Here is a 20847-nt window from a genome sequence, read left to right on the forward strand (position 1 = left end):
GACGTAGGGCCTTCCACCCCGCCTGTATAGGTGTCCCAGCCCTACTGCAATAGATATTTTCCACCACCGATCCATCACCCTCCACACCATGAGCTGCATACTTCCTCAAAGTGATCCTTCTATATGGACTACCTCCCTGACCTACCACCAGCACCCTATGATAGTGCCCAGGAGTAACGCCTCCTGGATGGATATTTAGCATTGTCCCCTTATTCTTTGATCGATGCCTTCTATTCTTGGTGGCGAATCTGCCCTGATCTTTCTCTCCTGCCAGGTGATCTTTCAGCCTCACACCCCTCTTCGGCGCTTCCCGCACCCACCGCCTCGGCACTTACTTCATGGGGCTCTGAATCCTCCTGGATGGTCTTAATCCTCCGTTGCTCACCCAATCTGGTGCCTCGGGCTCTATCCGTCGGTGAGCCAGCCGTCACTCCTTTTCTCCAGGCTGCCGGACTCTCCAGCACTCCGGCTCTGCAGCGTCCGTCCCGCTGGGCTAACGGCGGGGACGGCTCTGACAGCTGTTTGTTCCCCTCACCATCCGCTGCCTCTGGAGCAGCGGCCGCCATTTTTAAATCCGCCGGCTGGCGTCTGACGTCACCGTCAGCTGCCGGCCGCAGCTGTACATAGAAGCGGGTAATGAGCCGCGTGGGCTCTCCCTCCATCGCAGCATCCCTCTTGTCCCGCTCTGCAGATAAGTCTTCCTGGCTTCCTTGGGTCCCGGGACATAACCCCCCCTGCCAGCCGCCAGTTATCAAGGTCATGCGTCACCAGTATCTGTGCCCCATTGAGGACTTTGTCCACTCTGGCTGCGCACGTCGACATCCGAGGCCTCGTCGCATCTAGAGAGGAAATCCGCAGTTACGTTATCCTTTCCTGGGTGATATGCAATATGAAATTTGAAGGGCTGTAGCACCAATGCCCATCTCATTATGTGAGCATTATCCGTTTTGGCCATACTAAGCCTTTTCAAGGGCGCATGGTCTGTTATGAGTGTAAATTCCCTTCCTAGTAGGTAATAACGGAAATGTTCCACCGCCCAGCGGATGGCTAGGCACTCCCGTTCAATGGTCGCATACCTGGTTTAGGCAGTTAACAGTTTTCGGCTTGCGTAAGCCACGGGTCGGTCCACTCCTGCATCCTGCTGCATCAGCACGGCCCCTAGTGCCACCAATGATGCGCTGGTCTGCAAGGAAAAGGGTTTTTCGAAGTCAGGGGTGTGTATTAGCACCTTGTCACACAGGGCCCCCTTTAAAGCATGGAAGCTGTTTAACATCATTCCATTCCATTTTACCCCTTTTTGTTGTGCACCTTTTAAGGTCTCCGAGAGAGGCGCCGCCAGCTCGGAAAACCGGGGTACAAATCGGCAATAATAATTCACCAAGCCTAAAAAGGGTTGTAACTGCTTGGTTGTTTGTGGGGCTTGGAACAAATGAATAGCCCGGACCTTATCTTCTAAAGGCTTGATGGTCCCTTGGCCTACCAGAAACCCCAAATATTTGGTGTATTTGTGCGCCACTGGGCATTTCCTCGGTGTCGTGGTTAAACCAGCCTTCTGTAACTTGGCCAGCATGGCTCGGAGCGCTTGGAGGTGGTGATCCCAGGACGAGGTGAACACCGCTATATCATCTATGTATGCTGTGGCATATTCAGTGTGGGGCGCCAGAAGTCAATTCATCAACTGTTGAAATGTTGCCGCGGCCCCATGCAATCTGAATGGCTTTTTAACAAATTCATATAGCCCCCATGGCGTTCTGAAGGCTGTCTTATGGTGGTCTTCGGGTCTCACTGGGATTTGCCAATATCCTTTGGCCAGATCCAGTGTGGGTATATAGCGAGCTGCCCCTATCCGCTCTACGAGTTCCACTACCCTAGGCATAGGAAATGCATCAAATGTGGCCACTTCATTTACTTTCTGATAATCCATGCAGAGTCTTAGGGTCCCATCGGGCTTCCGGATCGGCACCAGAGAACTTTGCCAAGGGCTCTGTGATGTTGTAATGATGCCTAGGTCCTGCATCTTTTCTATTTCTTTACGTACCTCCGCACTCAGGTGATGCAGTATAGGACACCAGTGGTCTGTTACTACTACTCTCGGCGGTGTCCGAATTGCATGGAAGGTGTTCTTGACCCACCCGGGGTCCTCAGAAAAGACTTTCTGAAACTTCTTAAGGAGTTCTGTCACATTCTGCTTCTGGCACAGGGTCAGGTCATCGCTCACCTTAACTGCCCATAGGTCCTGTGCATCGGTCTGCTGCTCGGGAATTGGGACCGTCTCCTCTATAAAGGCCGCCCACCCTTCAGGTTGCCGCCATTCGCGCAGGAGGTTGATATGATAGATCTGCTTTGTCTTCACATGCCCTGGGCGGTACACCTCGTAATCAACCAGACCCACCTGTCTTACTATTTCAAATGGCCCCTGCCTTTGCGTCAACATTTTGCTCGATGATGAAGGCAATAGAACCAGCACCTTCTGTCCTGGTTGAAACTCCCTTTCTTTTGCTCGCAGATCATATCTATCTTTCTGAGTTTGTTGGGCCTATTTTAAATTACCCACCACTATCTCCCGAACACGTTGGACCTGGCGCTGAAAAGCCTGTTGGTATTTAGATGGGCTGGAGACATCCCCAATCCTCCCTGAGGATTTACAGCAAACCTCGTGGTTGATGTCCCAGCACCAACTCAAATGGGGAATACCCCAGGGATTCCGACGGGGTGTCCCTGAGTACAAACAGGACCAACAGGAGCAATAGGTCCCAGTGTCTGGGGTCACCTTGCATGCATCGTCTCAACAGCCTCTTCAAGGTCCCATTCAAACATTCCACCAATCTGTTAGTTTGTGGGTGGTAAACTGATGTCTTCAGCTGTTTGATCCTCAGCGTCTGACAAACCCCTCTTAGGACCCCAGACATAAAGTTCCGTCCCTGATCCGTCAATATTTCCCATGGCACCCCCATTCGGGATATCCATTTTGCCAACTCCTCTGCAATATGGGGAGCCGTCATGGGCCGAAGCGGAACAGCGTCTGGGTAACGACTGGCATAGTCAACAAACACCAGAATATCCTGGTACCCGTTACTGCTACGTGGCAGGGGTCCCATGACGTCCATGGATATACGGGAGAATGGGAGATCAATAATTGGCATCAGTCTCAGGGGTGCTTGAGGTGGCTGATCTTCTCTGGTTTTCTGACATACTGGACATTCGGCACATCGGTGGGCTATATCGTCCCCCAATCTGGGCCAGTAGAACCATCGAGTTATCTTGCTTATGGTGCGATCCCTCCCCATGTTAGCGTGAGCCAGTTGCCCCCATGGGTGTAGCGTGAGCCAGTTGTGGCACCTTCTTTCTAAAACATTGCGGTACCACCAACTGAACTCTACTCTCGCTCTCCCCGTTCTCCGGTGTCACCCGATATAAGAGGTGATTCCTTACCTCAAATCGACACCTTGAGTCAGCAGGTTGAGCTGGAGACGGGGTTGCGTCCATGGCCTGTGTCTACCAGTCCTGTAGTTCTCCTCTTGAGCTTGTCAGAATTGAGGCCCACTGGTGACGTCTCTCCAATCGACCATCTCGGTGTCTCTTTCCGTACTGGTATCCTCTCCTCCTTCGGCGTCTCCAAACCACCCATCTCTTCAGGTCATTTCCTTATGAGCGACCTCAACATCCCGTACCCTCTCTAATACCTCGTACAGTGGGGCCCAATCCCACCCCAGTAACATCTCACAGGCTAAGCGAGGGGCCAGGCCTACTACTAACTCCCTGCGGTAATCCATAACCTTAAAACGGGCTTTAACTTGGCAAAGGGTCTGCGTCTCGCCATGAAGGCATGACACCCTTACTGGTTCTATCTGGCCTGACGAGACCTCTGGCAACAGGTCCACCCTTATTAATGACTGCGCGCAGCCAGAATCTAACAAGGCTCAGACCATACGGTCTTCAACCCATGCTCACACCACTGGCCTTTCCCAGACCGGCTTACCTTCCCCAGTCCTGAAACTGCAGTCCATGGGCTCCCCAGTAGCCTGCTGTCCAGGGACTTCCCTCAAGCTCCTTGAGATGTCTGTGGGCCGTCGTCTCGCAGCTGCACGGCCTGGGCACTCCCTAGCAAAATGCTCCACTCTGCCACAGTGGTAGCACACCATATTACCCCCTTGTGGTCGATAGTTGGGTCTGTGTTTTTCCACCTCCCTGGGTGCTGGTGTCGTCACTGTGGGACCCCGTTTCTCCTTGGAGTAATGCCATTCAGCCCCTATGAAAGATTCGGCTAACTTCAATGCTTCCTCACATGTTTCGGGAGCGTGTTGCCTCACCCAGTGCTGTTCTCTAAGTCGTTAAGGAATTGTTCTAATATAATTTTGTCTATCAAGGTGGCCATTGTGCATGTCGGTAACTTGACCCATTTTCCAAAAAGGTCTCTAAGTCATTGTAGTAGTACTCTTGGTCATCTATCTTTGGGCTTTTTCTTGGCTCTAAACAGCCTCCGATAATGTTCGGAATCAAGCTCGAGGTGGTAAAGGACTGCCATTTTCACTGCCCCATAGTCTTGGGCCTCATCTCTGTTTAGAGATCAGTAGGCCGCCTAAGCCGTGCCCACCACCAGGGCTCTCAGTTGGCTGGCCCAATACCTCTTGTCGAGGCCTGCCACAATAGCCTGGCATTTGAAAGCCTCAATATAAGCCTCAGGATCATGACCGGCGGTCATCTTCGGCATTCCCAGCGCTGACGGATTATTCTGCGCCAGCAGCCACTGTTCAGATCCCACTATCTGCGTTAAAGCCTGTGAGTTCTGAGCTAGCAGGTCGGCCGGGCCCATCTTGGTTGTTTGCATGCCGATCTGATGTATTCTATGGGTTCACGGCCAAAGCACCAAGTTGTCCCCGACGGGCCTTCGTAGATCTCTACTAGGAGTCTGGCTCTCTGTTTTGGTGACCACCCTCTTCACCGAGGGTGGGTGTTACTGGGTTTGGTTGTATTCCCGCTTCGCCAACCCTGCTTCTCGCCTACCACGACTTGCTGTTACCCCAGCGGGGCGGGGCCAGTTCACAGGTCCCTCGGTGACCCGGGTCGGCCTCATCGGTTACATACGGGGCTCCTGCCACCCCTACACCCTGGCCTCACGCCACCTGTGGCCTCCACTTCCCTGCGCCTGCTCAGTGATCTTCCTGGAAACTTCTATAATTGTCTTCGTCTTTGAGTTTTTCCCCAAAACCCTTGGGGCACTCCTACCCTGACGTAGGGCCTTCCACCCCGCCTGTATAGGTGTCCCAGCCCTACTGCAATAGATATTTTCCACCACCGATCCATCACCCTCCACACCATGAGCTGCATACTTCCTCAAAGTGATCCTTCTATATGGACTACCTCCCTGACCTACCACCAGCACCCTATGATAGTGCCCAGGAGTAACGCCTCCTGGATGGATATTTAGCATTGTCCCCTTATTCTTTGATCGACGCCTTCTATTCTTGGTGGCGAATCTGCCCTGATCTTTCTCTCCTGCCAGGTGATCTTTCAGCCTCACCGGCGCTTCCCGCACCCACCGCCTCGGCACTTACTTCATGGGGCTCTGAATCCTCCTGGATGGTCTTAATCCTCCGTTGCTCACCCAATCTGACGCCTCAGGCTCTATCCATCGGTAAGCCAGCCGTCACTCCTTTTCTCCAGGCTGCCGGACTCTCCAGCACTCCGGCTCTGCAGCGTCCGTCCCGCTGGGCTAACGGCGGAGACGGCTCTGACAGCCATTTGTTCCCCTCACCATCTGCTGCCTCCGGAGTGGCGGCCGCCATTTTTAAATCTGCCGGCCGGCGTCTGATGTCACCATCAGCTGCCGGCCGCAACTGTACATAGACGCGGCTAATGAGCCATGTGGGCTCTCCCTCCATTGTGGTGTCCCTCTTGTCCCGCTCTGCAGATAAGTCTTCCCGGCTTCCTCGGGTCCTGGGACACATGGTATTAAACCAAAACTAAAAGGCTCATGATTTACCACATAGTTTATTGGACTGGACCCCAGCAGAGCCGATAATGTTTCAAACCATGATGACCCTACAGCTCAGCACTGCTCAGGATGTTTCTGTACTCCAGATATGCCCTGCCCCCTCCCAAAGGATCCATGTTCACACCAGGAATCATTGGAAATGGGAAAGAAAGGTACAGTTCAGCTGTGGGAATGAAGAGGAAGTAAAAATGTATTTAATGTCTTGGCTCCTCATGACTTGAAAAAGTGTTGGCACTGAGGGGGACTAAGGTACAATGGGTACTATCATATATCCTATTCAGATAGGCTCCACAAACTGATCCTATGGTAGGTTCCCACAAGAATCTACCCATACACTAGAGAGGTGTGGAAGAAAGTACATGAACTCCTCCTGGTGGTGACAGGTTTCACAAATCTGACCAGGAAAGCAGTCCTCTACCAGCACTTGACTAAATAGCAAAGGGCCCCAACAGCCCACTTTGACCTGTTCATCCCCTGCTTCAGGTATGCCCTGTGGAAGTCCAGGAATCTGCTCATAAACAAGCACTCAGACTCCACAGTCAAGGACTATATTAAAATGAGACTGAGTGAAATGTACTGGTACTACAGGAAGACAAAAGAGGAGTATGGCAAATAAATAGTAGACCTCATAGGGAAAAGAGGGGACTGGCATAAAGTTTTCAGCAGCAAGCCCTCCGGACAGAACAACAAGGAGGACAACGGTGAGGACGATGATGGCAAATGCGATGACAAGTGAAAAGACTAGACAAATAGGAGGGAGTCTTTTATGAAATGGTGATGTTTTCAATGGAAAAGTGATGGGTGTGTGGATGTGTGGTGCAAACTTTTTAATGGGACTAAAATAGTTTAACTGTAAAAGTGTGGTTTTGGTCTGTCAAGTGAACCACAGCAGTTACATAACAGGTTGTTAGAGGTACAGTTTTATATATATATATACACACACACATTCTCATACAAACACACACTATATATATATGTGTGTGTGTTATATATGTGTATATATAGAGAGAGAGAAAGAGAGACATTTTTGCAATAAAAAAATTTGTAAAAAATGTAGTAGGTTCCCATCAGGGGTCCCCATCAGACCTCTTTGATCATTTTGTCTCCTGCATCAGGAATGCCCTGTGGAAGACCAGAAATCTGCTGATACACTGTGTTAAAATGGGACTGAGTGAGCTACAGATGTACTACCAGAAGATGATAGGAAAAGATGGTGAAGAGGTGGCAGAAATCATCCGTCAGAGAAACCACTTGCACAGACTGTTCAAAAACACAACTGACAGGGAAGAGAGCAGTGGCACATGGAAATAGTCAGGGGCAGTGAAGTAGGAAGGGGATTAAGCAATGAGGACAGTGGAGGAGGAGAAGGAGATAATGATAACAATAAGGACAGCTGTGTTGATGGTGGAGACAGCATCAAGACAGCAACAGTGACAATGACATGGACTAAAGACTAGAGACTAAAGAAAGGAACAGAGGGCAGAGGCAGGGCAGTGTAGTTGTAACCATGGATGGAATGTGGATGGGTGCACGGGTGTGTGGGATCAAGGACTGTAATGGGTGCATGGGTGCATGGGAGTGAGAACTAATGGGAGCACAGGTGCAGGGGTGCATGTGTTGTAATGGGTATGTGATATAGTAATGGTGTATGTGTTCAAAAACTGGAAAGATGCAGTGTACACACACACACATAATTTTTGCAAAAAAAAAAAGTAGGATCTCATCAGCATGTTTGCCCAATATGGGTCATGTGTTTTATAGTCATGCTTTGTTTTTGCTGCATTTAATCAACTTCATAGGTGGTTTCCATTACTGAGCACATACTGGTTTTGACAGGAGTTTTATGATAGACAATGTATTTAATGGAGTTTCCTCGTATGTGAATGTGAGATGAGGGACTTTTTTCCCCACATCGTGATTGGGGGAAAAACCTTGTCTTGTATTTGATTAAAAACAGTAATATAGATACTACTGTGAATGGTGTTCTCTTCTTTTTCCACTATGAATCACTTAAACTTTTACATTTCACTTCACAGACTACATTACAAAATATGCAAGCATTGAATTTCCAAATGGTCTGTAGTTTTTCTTATTCCATCCCAAAGTAGTTATAATATTTGCTTGAAAAATTTAACTCTCATACAAATTTTAAATATACCTCTTGGCAAAGAAACACTGATACCTCTTCTTGAAAACCACTGTGTGAATGCAGCTGCAAACTAGGGTGGTTATTATATAAGATAGCTTTAGCTGAAAGTGATTTTAAAGTGTTTTATTGCTGTGGGAGTTTTAATTCCTGAGTCTGAAGGATAGCTGAAATTGTATTTCTACTGGTTGTGTGGCAATCCACACAAAACTAATGTAATGTTAACAACAGAAATTAATTAACCTTACTTCAGAATAACTTGTGTTACCAAAATCAGCCATAGTAATTTGCTTGGCAGTCTCTTAGGTGACAGTGCTGTAGAAATATGAACTGATTGGCATTTAATATCATAATGGTGACATAAATAAACATTATACCAATTGTACACTAGGGTAAACAGTGGCTCAGAAAAACTGAAATCTGGTTTTCTTTTTCCTCCAGAGGTGCTGAGTAGTAATCTCAATGAGAACTGAAATTGCCAAGTGTGCACTCTCTAAGAAATGAGCTTTCCAAGGGTTAATTTAACTTAAAAATGGGGCTTGAAAGAATTTAAGAAGATATAGGCCTTCTGCTGGCCATTTTACCCAAGACAGATTTCAACTACAGGGAAGGTTAGTTGCAGAGGCAGCAGATTCCAGGTCTTTTGAATTGGGTTCAGATCCCCGCACTAGTAACTAAAGGACTGATCCAGGTTCTATTCATTTCAACAAGAATTGGATCAGTCCCATCTAATCAGGGTCAAATTCTGCCCTTGCTGATATCCAGCTGCATGGGAAAAAAAGAGATTATATGCTTTTATTATGTGCTTGCTAGCAATCCAGTATACATCCCCTTAATTTGTACATTAATCACATTAGTGACCACAGTTCCCCTCCAGGATCAGAATCATATTGTGTTCATCACTGTACAAAACACCTGATATAGTCCCTGCCCTGAGGAACTTCCACTCTAAATGGACAAGACTCAGTAGGAGCAAAGGCATGGACAGGTAGAGAAGTTTGCAGGAGGTCAGACAGTAGATGAGTGACAAAACTGCAGATAGTTCAGTGATCTCTTGATGCATCTGGACTTGTAATTTATATACTGAGGGCTAGCACTGTGCCCTCCATTGTGCCCACCAGTCCTACATTTTCTCTGGAGTGTGAAAGGTCTTCAGAATTCGGATAAGATCCTATATTAACCTGCATTGCATAAAAACCAATGCCTTACCAGTAATACACTCAGGGGTTAAATCTTGCAGTCAGACAAAGCTGCCACTAACTGCAGTGGGATTTTTCTTCACATAAAGGCAGGACTGCAGGGCTTAACCCACATAAATGTGTTCTTGATTTCTGGTAGGGAAGGCCACTGAAGAGAAGATAACATAGCCTTCTGTTTTTGCCATTCTTATATAGTGATTAAAAACCTACATGATTGAAGGATCAACATATTCAGAGCAACAGTATATTAGTTTTTCAATGTATGCTCTTACAAACCATTTCAGGGTAGTAAAAATTGTCTCTGTGGTTCTTAATAGGAGGTACAGGTTCAAAAGACCCATCAAGTGTTGTCAGTGCCCTCCAGCTTGCTTGGGGCAGACCATTACTGCACAAAGCTAAGCAGTAACAAACAACAGAGTGCATGATGTCAATATTGTCTACGCTCATTAAAGTGTACTTAGGATTTTTTTTGCCCCCGTAGTACCAATGTTCAAAGGAAGCCAGAACTCGCTCCGAGGAGAAGGGCACCAAAACAGAGGGGGAAAACAGTCCTTGCTCTTTCACTTAAAACAGGATATAGGAAGTTGTAAAGAGGGAGAAAAACTCCCTGTAAAGAGGGATTGATTTCAAGAGCCTGCTGACCCTTTGCAGACTATGGTGGCAAAGCAATTATGCATCTCACGGTGCAGCTCTGGAAGGGTGAGGCTGAACCTCAGCAACTTGTGCCAAAGCTGTTCCCAGTTGAGTCAGCTCTCCTGACTGTTACCTGGTCATTGGGCCAGGAAATCGAGGGCAGCTGGGTGTGATGCTAGCCACATCAATCCTTTCAGTGCCACAAGTTACATGAACCAGCCAAGCCAGACGGGCGGCAGGCTCAGCTGAGTCCCTCGACCTTTGCCTATACTTGTGACGTTACCTGGACCCGTCTCCGCCAGGATCAGCCTTCCGGGCCAGACCTGCCCCTTCCGGGGCCCGCTGAGCCCCTTCTCCCCCTCCCGTGGGGCTAACACAGTCCGGCCGTTTGCAAGGGGGCAGGGTAGTCTCTACACGCAGGTAAGGCAGCAAGGGGAAGAATTGCAGGCCTGCAGTTACCAGCAGCTTCCTCAAGATGGAACTTTTTCACCGAGACAGAGGCTGTATGCTAATGTGCGGGCACACACCCGGCAGCCGAGGCGGGGGCGACAAGTTGAAAGAGGCTCGGCAGGGCTGGGCTGGCAGCGGCCCTAGCAGGGCCCAGTCCCACCCTCCCAGGGAGCCCTGGCCCGCTTCCCCCAGCTCGGGGCGCCCGCAGAGCCCCTTCAGCCGGGCAGCCCGGGGCCTCGCGCTCAGGAGCCAGCCTGCGGGCCAGGCGCCCCTGCCGCGCAGCCACTTGCTGCCGCCGGGGCAGGGCGCTCCTCGCTGTGCCCCCTCCCCGGGCCGTCCGCGGGCAGGCACGCACGGAGGCCGCAAACTTTGAGGGCCGGGCAGCTGAGGTACCCGCCAGCCGGGGTGAGTGCCCCTCCTCCGCCAGCCCTGCCGGGCCGGTCAGTCCCCGACCTGCCCGAGCGCCGGGCTCCGCGGGCGGGAAGCGATGTTAACAGCCGTGTTCGCGATGAGCCCATATGTTCCCCCTTCCCTCAGCCTCCCCCCCGAGCCGTAATTGGCTCTCACCGCAAGTAAAACCTGACGGAGACATTTGTTTGCCTCCGCGGTGCGGCTTCGCAGCGGCCCCGGGGGGCGGGGAGCAGAGGAGAGGAGACGGCTGGTGCGCAGGGGGCTCCCGAGGAGGGGGCGGGATCGCGGCGGTGCCTGGCGGGGCCGGCGCCGGGAGCGGGCGAAGCCGCCCGTGCCCGCGGCCAGGCGCCCGCCCGATAAGAGGCGGCCGAGCGGGCGGCGCGGGCAGAGCCTCCGGGATTCACATGGCAGAGACTTCGCGCCGGGCGCCGGGATCGCCGCCCGCCTCAGCACCGCGGACAGCGGCGTGCGCCCGGCCACGGGCCCGCGCCGCTGCCTCCACCGCCCGGTAAGCCCGGCCCGGCCCGGGGAGCCAGGGGCCCCGCTGCGGGAATCCCCGCGGGGTGCGCCCGGGGCGGGGCGGGGCGGGGCTCGGCCACAAAGTTTATTGACGGGGGGTTTCCCCGGGGGCGGCCCGCAGCGCTCCAGCGTCCCGGCTGCAGCCGAGCAGCTCGGGGCAGCGCGCACCCCCGCCGCTGCTACTGTGTCGGCGGCCCCGAGGCGCCGGGTGCCTCTTCCCCTCCGCTTCCGGCGTCGCTCCCCGGCGGCCGGGGGCTCCGCGCCGGCCCGCGGCAAGTTTCCCCGTAGTTGCAGCTGCCGGGGCCGGCGGGACCCGCTCGCGCTGCGGCGCTCGGCCGAGCCCGGAGACACCAGCCATTTGCTTCCTTTTGTGATTCCTGCAAGAGCCGTCGGGCACTGGGGGGCGGGGGCCGGGCCGGACCATGCAACCCCCGCGGGCAGGATGAGCGCCCGGGGCCGGGGGCCGCCGCGGGAAGTCCCGCTACGCCCGGAGCCCGTCGCGTGGGAGGCGCGGGGGCAGCTCGCCCGGCCGCGCCGCGAGGACCCCCGGCCCGGCCGCTGCTGCCCAGCTGCTCTCTGCCCGCTCCTCCCCGTGGCTGGAAGGAGCCCGATCCCGCCCAAGTGCTGGGTCCCGCAGCCCCGGGCAGGCGGCTCGGGACGGGCTGGCGGAGCCGCCCTGGCAGCGCCCGAGCCAAATCCACCCGCTCGGCGAAACCGCCCGGCTGCGAGTGGCAGCGCGCCCGCCCGCCGGAGCCGGCCCGGGCACGTGGGGGGCGACCCCGGACCGCGCCGGATCCCCCGCGCCTCGGCCTGGCCTGCTTCGGGGCGCAGAGAAGGGGAATCCCGCTGCCCCGGGATGCTTCCTGCAGTCCCCCACCCCAAATAACCGCGAGAGAGGTCCGCAGCTCTCCCAAGCGATGGTGTGGGGAAGTGTGAGCTCTTCCGGGGGTGATTAGATAAAGATCTGTCTGAGAGAGAGACATTATGTAGAGAGAGAATGATTGTGTGTGTATGTGTGTCTAGAGAGAGATGGTCTATCTGTCGGTCTATATATCCAGAGAGCAAAAAGTGTGTGCGTGTATAATCTCTCTCTCTCTCGATTATAACTATGTATGAGAGAGGGATGATCATATGGATGTGTGTATCTATATCCATATATATAGCCTGTGTGCGTATCTATCTAATCTACATCTATATACACAGATAAATCTATGTATAGAGAGAGGTTGTGTGTCTATCTATTTACACACACATTGAGATATATAGATATAGATGTATTTATAAAGAGAGAGGTTATATGTCTGCGTATCTGTCTAGAGAGAATGAGAGATTGTGTGTCTGTGTGTTATGTATGTATGTATTCACCACCTAGTGCATGGTTTTTCTTGCAAGAATTGTAAGTGGTTGCAAAGTTAACGCATTAAAACACGCCAGTAATGATTGAATATTCAAAGCTGGAAACCTTTTGACTTTTGAGGGTGGCGATTCAACTAAAAGAATATTTTTTCTTGGGGTGGGGGGTGGGGAACAATGATATTAAAAGTGACTTCTGGATTTCAGGGGAAGAAGAAGAAACTGCCTGCAGCTCTGTGGGGAGGGTGGTGATTGTTTCCACAGATAGGCTCAAAGTTTGGTTCACTCTGATTAGGTTCCCCTTTCTTTCTTTCTTTTTTTATTTTTAATGGATTGTATTAATGAACAACAGGAGCATTTGGTTCTAATCCAGTAATTTGCATGTGTACAATGTCTACCTTGCACAAGGCTATTAGGTTCCAAGGAAGATGGTTGAGTAGTAAAATTGTTAAAATACTGCAGCTGCTAATTGCAAGGAAACAGGCCCCGGGTAGTGGAGCTAGCAGAGCTGATGTTTTAATAGGATTCCTCTGTAACCGAAGCAAACTGTGTGGCAGAGATGAGTCTAGGAAGATTTAAAAAAAAATAAAAGCTTAGTTAAGTAAAGGCAGAGAACAATAGAGGGCTCTCTTCTTGGAAGATTCACAGCTGAGGCAATGGTTGATATTTGTACAGTTAAGCAGGAAAAGTGGTGAAACAGCTTTCCTATTTAACTGATGAAATGGTTGTTGAGTCTATTCGCTGTGCAACAGCGACTCTCTTCCAAGAGAGACAAATCTAAAAGGATTGGATAAGTATCTGTAAAGCACTTTGAGGTCCTGGGATAAAAAAAAACCCAGAAGTTCAGGGTATCATTATTTATATAAAGGCAACTGGGAAGAAGAGGGAGAAGAAAGATCAGTCACAGAAAGCCAATGAGATCTCTCGATGTTTGAACTTGGGGGAACATTTGGAAAGCTTGGCTGTACACAATTATTAACCAGCTCAAGCTGGTGTTGACCTTGGCAAGAATTACTATAATAATCTTCATGTAAGGCTCATTTCTTCTACAGAAATCTTGTCACTGCATTGAGCACAAGTAGATCTTCCTTTGGTATTAACCAGGTATGCTTTCCTGTGCTCCTTCCTTTTGTTTTTGGGCAAATACATTCTCAGAGTCACTTCAAGAAAAAACTTACCCTCCTTTATGTTTGAGTTCTCTGTTGCCCCATTAGAGTATTTCAGGTCATAGATTTTGCTTTGAACTATGGCTGCAATAATCTGTTGGCTGGAGGCTTGAAGTCTAATGGAGAGGAGGGGAAGGAGAGAGAAGTCTACCTCACCTCAGCTGAGTAAGAAAAATTCCCTGCCTTTCACCTGCTAGACTAGGGGTGAAAACTAATTCTGAAAGATGTTGGTATTGATAGAGTTTGTTCAGCTGTGAAACCACTTGGGGACAGGAGGAAGTACCTAAAATCATTTTCTTTTGGAACATTTATCTATTAACTCTCAGCTTTTATTAGACTTGCTCTTGGAGAAGGTTGGTTTTGTTTTTATAAAGATAGCTTGTTTGGAAGAGAGAGATTTCCAGGAAAGGCTGTGAAGGCAGACGCTCTGGGGGTGTCTGAAGGAGCAGTGAAATGTGTGTGAAGAGACTGATGTAAGACATTTTTTCCATACTGTACTATGAAAAAGTAGTTCCTGTGGATAGGGCACTTGATGATTTGCCTGTTTTGATTGTTGTGTAATGCATTTTCTCAGGAGATCTTTACTCATAAGTCTGAGTAAATAGACTACTTGGGTAAGTAAGAAGTACTCTTGGAAGTTAGAGGTTGCAGTGTATGAGGTGCTAAGACTCAGAATTCCCTTGCATTGACTCTTTTTGCTGACAGTCTGTTTCTTTATGAAATTCAATTTGCTGTACTCAGTTGGCAATGCTTTTTTCCCCCTGTTGTCTACTTGTATTTGCCATTTTCCTCATTACTGAATATTGCACATGGCTAAAGAGAAGATTTTTGTGGGGAGAGGGAGGGGGAATACAAGAGTTAACATGTAAATCAGCAATGTGCATTCTATGGACTATAAAATGAAAACATGATCTTGATGATTAAGTTCCAAATATCTGAGATTTTCTCTCTTTGACAAAACTTTGACAAATTTTGTATTTCACAAAAAAATCAATTTGCATAAATATGAACAATCTGACAAATCTCTTACAGGGGAAGATCTATTTTGAGTGTCCAAAAATCTTTGCTTTTTTAACTCTATTGTATAGTAATTTTATTTTCATTTTATACTGTTACAGATTAAGTTTTAAATAAAAAGCAACATTTCAGAATTCTGGATGAGTCAATCTCACTTGTCATAACGTTTTAAAGAACTATTGTACCTTTCATTAAATATGTAAAATGGCCTGCAAATATTTAAAACTGCAAACATTTCTACATGGCCAATAACATGTCCATTTGTGCTGCCTCAGTGAAGAGTCCTGTCTGTCCAACAGGCTCATACAGCCTTCATGGATCTTTTAGTATCTGAATCACAGGCAGGAAAATGGTGCTTCTTAAAATCAGTGGGGTTATGTGATTTTGATTTTTTTTTTTTTTTAAAGAATTTTCTTTTTAAATTAACAATTTTTCATGCTATATGTATTTCTTTTAAGTGGCACGACTGTAAATTTACAACTTCCCTTTTTCAATGGTCAAAATGAAGCCATTGTATATCTTATTTCATTATTTATCATTTCATCCCAATTAGAGTTCATCAGTATAAAAAGCTCTATTAAATATGAGTATTTAATCAGAGTTATGAATGGTCCTATTGCATATGTGTGAGTTTTGCACACCCTCGGAAACAAATGCACACGTTCTCATGCCAGTAATCATGGGGCTTGTGTAGCTTGTTATAATACAAAAATCCAGTATATTCTGAGCCCGAGCTTTATTATAATTAAACTATGAATATGACCTTTTAATAATACTGATAATTTCAGAAGCTAAAAGCTACCTTAGTTCTATTAGAAAAGTTCCCACATCCATGCTCACCTCTAGTTGCACTCAGTTAGATAGGAAAATGAATGTACATTCAAACAGCTGAAGTTAAAGTTTGTATTGTGAACTTTGTTTTGAAATGAGACTGGTTCAGGTACTACCAGACGTGTTTTTAATGAAATTGAGAGTCAGTAAGACTTTACTTGAAGTAGTCTGTACTTCTGCTTAAAACTGTTTGGTCAGTGCTGGAGAAATGTATACACTTCCTCCTTTCAAGTAACTTTTCCAGTAAGCACTAACTACTATTACATAAATTCTGGTAAATCAGGAATATTTCACAGATTTCATAGACATCAGGGCTGAAAGGGACCTCGGGAGATCGAGTCCAGCCCCCTGCCCAAAGGGCAGGAAGTCAGCTGGGGTTATAGGATCCCAGCAAGATAAGCATCCAATTTACTCTTGAAGGTGTTCAATGTAGGTGCTTGAACCACCTCCGATGGCAGACTGTTCCAGCCCTTGGGGGCTCAGACAATAAAGAAATTCTTCCTTATGTCCAGCCTGAAATGGTCTTGCGGGAGTTTGTGACTGTTCGACCTCCTCTTCCGTTGGGGCGCTCTGGTGAACAAACGTTCCCCCAGATCCTGGTGGTCACCCTTGATAAACTTATAGGTGGCCATCAGATCACCCCTGAGCCTGCGCTTTTCTAGGCTAAAGAGCCCCATGTCTCTCAGCCTATCATCGTAAAATCTGTTTTCCTGACCTCTGATCATGCATGTGGCTCTCCTCTGGACTCTCTCAAGCTTCTCCACATCCTTTTTGAATTGTGGAGCCCAAAACTGGACTCAGTACTCCAGCTGTGGCCTCACCAAGGCCGAGTACAAGGGGAGAATGACGTCCCGGGATTTGCTCGAGAAGCATCTATGGATGCAAGCCAGTGTTCTGGTCGCTTTACTAGCTGCAGCATCGCATTGGAGGCTCATGTTCATCTTGTGGTCAATGATGACCCCCAAGTCTCTTTCTTCTGTAGTGCTATCCAACGTAGCACTGCCTTGGGTTTTTCCTCCCAAGGTGGAGAACCTTGCATTTTTTTGGTGTTAAAAACCATCAGGTTCTCGTCCACCCATTTGCTGAGCTTGTCCAGGTCAGCCTGGATAACTCGCCTATCTTCTGGCGTGGATGCTTTGCCCCAAAGTTTGGTGTCATTGGCGAACTTGGCCAGTCCACTCCTGACTCCAATGTCCACATCATTAATGAAGATGTTGAACAGTATGGGTCCAAGGACAGAGCCTTGAGGGACCCCACTGGTCACAGGGCACCATGATGAGTGACTGCCATCAATTACAACCCTCTGGGTCTGACCACGGAGCCAGTTTCCCAGTCAGCAGATCATGGTGGAGCCAAGGCCACAACTGGCCAGTTTGGCCAAGAGGTGATCATGGAATACCAGATCAAAGGCTTTTTTGAAGTCAAGATATATGACATCAATCTCTTCTCCCTCGTCCAGGTGATAAGTCACCTGGTCATAGAAGGAAATGAGATTGGTCAAACAAGACCTACCCGCAACAAACCTGTGCTGGCTATCCCTTAGGATGTTAGCCTGCACCAGTCCATCAAGGATGGCCTCCTTAATAAACTTTTCTAAGATCTTCCTCAGGATAGAAGTCAGGCTAATGGGCCTATAGTTAGCTGGATCCACTCTCCTCCCTTTCTTGAAGATCGGCACCACATTGGCCTTCTTCCAGTCTTCGGGCACTACACCAGAGCACCATGAGTTTTTTTCAAAGATCCGTGCCAGGGGCTGGGCTATGATGCTCGCCAGCTCCTTGAGTACCCTGGGGTGCAGATTGTCAGGGCGGGCTGACTTGAAGGTATCCAGCTTCTCAAGGTGTTCCTTCATGAGGTCAGCATTTATGGAGGGTAGGGGATCCCCAACACCCGGATCTCCCTGTCCCACAGCAGGCATGGGCGTCCCACGGGACTGATGAAAGACTGACGCAAAGTACCTATTTAATAGGTTGGCTTTTTCTTGGGCGTCAGTTGTCAGTTGACCCATCTGGTTTAGCAGGGGTCCAACGTTGCCCTTGCTTTTCCTCCAGCTCCCCACATATCTGAAAAAGGACTTTTTGTTGTCCTTGATGCTTGAAGCTAGTTGGAGTTCGGTTGCAGCCTTGGCTTTCCTGGTTTGCTCCCTGCAGGACCGGACCAGTGCAGAATAATTCTCCTTGGAGGTGAATCCCGTCCTCCATCCTTTGTAGGCTTTCCTTTTTAGTCGTAGGAGGTCCGCTAGGTCCCTGGAGAGCCAGGAGGGCTGCTGTGCCTTCTTGCTGCCTTTCCTCCGTGTTGGAATAGATTTAGCTTGTGCATTGAGGATTGCTTCCTTGAGAAGCAACCACTCTTCTTGAACTCCCATCTCCCTGGGGTCATGGTCCCTGAGGGCCTGACCGACAAGCCTCTTGAGCTTGTCAAAGTCGGCTTTTCTGAAGTCTAGGACTTCTGTGTTGCTGACCGACTCGCCAGCTTTACGGTGGATGGTGAAGGTAATCAGCTCGTGGTCGCTGTCACCCAGCTTCCCATCGATCACTAGGTCGCTGATTAGGTTGTCCCCCGTAGCCAGTACCAGGTCGAGCAGCGCTTTGCCTCTCGTTGGCCCATAGACTTCTTGAGTCAGGTAGAGGTCATCCACGCATGAGAGAAAGCTTTGCGACCACTCGGATTTTGCTGAGTGATGTTCCCACGAGATGTCCGGGTAATTGAAGTCACCCATGACAACCAAGGTCCTGGAGCAAGCGGCCTCAGTCAGTTCCCGGGCGAACTCCTGGTCAAGCTCAGGACTTTGAGTGGGAGGTCTGTAGTAGACTCCCACCATTGTGTCCCCTGTGCTGTATTCCCCATGAATTTTTACCCAGAGGGTCTCTAGCTGTCCATGCCGATCGCCAACATCAGCTTGCAGGGACGTGTAGCTTTCCTTCACATAGAGAGCTACACTCCCGCCCCTTTTTGTCAACACGATGCCTCCTGTACAGGGTATAGCCCTCTATACCCGTGGTCCAGTCATGGGTGGAGTCCCACCAGGTCTCCGTTATCCCAATGATGTCATAATTCTTTGCACTGAGCGGGAGGACGAGCTCGTCCTGCTTGTTGCCCAGGCTCCTGGCATTAGTGTACAGGCAGGCGAGTGCCCTTAGGGGCTCTTGCCTTGCCCACAGATTGTGCCAGGGCTGGGGCAGGGGTGGGCTCCCTATAAGTGCCTTGGTCTGCTGGCTTTGTAAGTGTCGCTCAAGGGGCCAGCAGTGGCACTAGTTCCCCCATCCCCCAGTGGGCTTAGTTTAAAGCCCGGTGGAGCAGGTCAGCCAGCCTGGCTGAAAAAAGCCGCCTCCCCAGGGGGGAGAGGTGGAAGCCATCTCTTCCCAGCAGCTCGCTGCCTCTCTTGCCAAATAGCGGGCTGTGGTCATGGAAGCCAAAGCCTTCCTGATGACACCAGCTCCGCAGTCTTTGGTTCACTACGTGGATCCTCCTCTCCCTCCTCAGCCCATAGCCCGAGACTGGGAGGATCGACGAAAACACCACCTGAGCTCCCAGACCCCTAAGCCCCAAATTTGGATTAATTCAGATGTTTATGGTCACTCTAAAGTGCATTTCATTTTGAATATGTAATAAGGTTGTCTGGATTTATAACTGAGCATGTCAATATTTTAGTTTTAACTAAAAATCATTGATAAAAATGAAAATAATTTAGATAAAATGTCTTCTGCTTAGTTTAGCAAGCTTACAACATACTATAACCCTCAATCATTATAGCAAAAATGATGTGCTGTGAATAAATTAAGCAGAATAATAAGGGTTTTTATTTTTTTAGATGACATACAACAAGATTAAAATGTATTAAATTAAGATGAATGCTTCATACACAATTTCCTTTCATTATATAGACAGATTATGGCTATTAGAGCAATGAAAAAAATACTTCTTTTTAGAAAGTAAAAATATTAACTGTATATGACAGTGTGACTAATAGTGAACTATAATATTACATTGAAAAAATCATATATTTTTAAAGCTTCAAAAGTCATCGTGGTTACAATAACATTTCAACCCTACTTAAAACTTTTAGTCAATGTAAACTTACTCATTCTAGATAAAGTGATGGACCCACTGTTCCTCCTGTATTTCCTTCAGAAATTGGGCTACAGCATTGTTTAAGCAATTGTTGTTCTGGTATATAAAAACGGATGGCTATTTCAGAAGCTTCAGTCGGAGTAGAGTCTTTCTTGTTTGATAAATGGACTTCAGTCAAATTGAGCACCAAACAATATTGGGAGGAGTGGGGAAAGCAGTTTTCTCATGACTATTCTGAGACTTTATTTTCAATTCGCTATCCTCATCTTCTAAATAGTTATATGGTATTAAATAAGAGCCATTTCAAGTTTTCTTATATTAAAGAAAATGAGTCCAGAATCCTTTAAAATTGCATTACTATATACTGTCTAAATGTGTTTTTATTAATAATGATCAAAGAGAACAGAAAGGAAATAACGTCTTTGTGAGTTACTTAGATGAGGAGTGGGGTTTTTTGTTTGTTTTTGTGACTGTATCCATCTTATTATTTTGACTTCATAGTCCTATTTCCCTGTTGGGACAGTAAAGTTAACAACCATTTCTTATCCATTAATGATGCATCCTATAATTCTCTCTACATGGCAGTTCAAATTCTGCCCTCAGTTACTTTAATATAAATCTGGATTAATCAGAGATGTATCTGGGCCTCTGAATGTCCTGAGCAGTAGCAATACTGGAAGCACAGCTGCTACTGTCTTTGCACCACCTTGAAGGTTGGTGCCCTAGTCTTCCTCCTTTTTCCATCCCCGCCTTTAGTTATGATACTGGGCTTAATGCAATTGAAATCATTGGAGTTACCTCAGTTTCTACTTGTGTAACCAAGAACAGGTTGGCTGCATTGACATGAGCGTGAACATTTGGCTTCCTGGGGACAACTAGCAGCAGAACACCTTGTGCTTCTGTTAATTGTCCCCAGGGAATGCCTGGACCATGCACCTTCTGCCACAGGTAGATTACCCAGGTGGGGTAGAGGAGGCTGGGGCCAGCACTGGTTTGGCCCCAGCAGCCTTACTTAGGGTCCTGGGGGCCTCCTGGGGCTGCAGCAGCAGCAATCCT

General features: G+C 48.6%; 1 protein-coding gene across 2 annotated transcripts in view; it reads left to right on the plus strand.

Moving 5' to 3' along the window:
• The first annotated feature begins 10615 nt into the window (after positions 1 to 10615).
• GRM8 (glutamate metabotropic receptor 8) overlaps positions 10616 to 20847 on the plus strand; it is a 599685-nt gene continuing 589453 nt past the window's right edge. The window contains exon 1 of one of the 2 annotated variants that reach the window (XM_090042156.1): positions 10616 to 10828. The gene's annotated coding sequence lies outside the window, so the exon portion shown is untranslated. Of the gene's footprint in view, positions 10829 to 11166; positions 11343 to 20847 lie in introns of those variants that run through there. The other variant, XM_090042157.1, reaches the window with a different exon arrangement.

The sequence above is a fragment of the Crocodylus siamensis genome, chromosome 4 (genome assembly GCF_052110815.1).
Source record: "Crocodylus siamensis isolate JL-2025a chromosome 4, ASM5211081v1, whole genome shotgun sequence".
Classification (NCBI taxonomy): domain Eukaryota; kingdom Metazoa; phylum Chordata; order Crocodylia; family Crocodylidae; genus Crocodylus; species Crocodylus siamensis.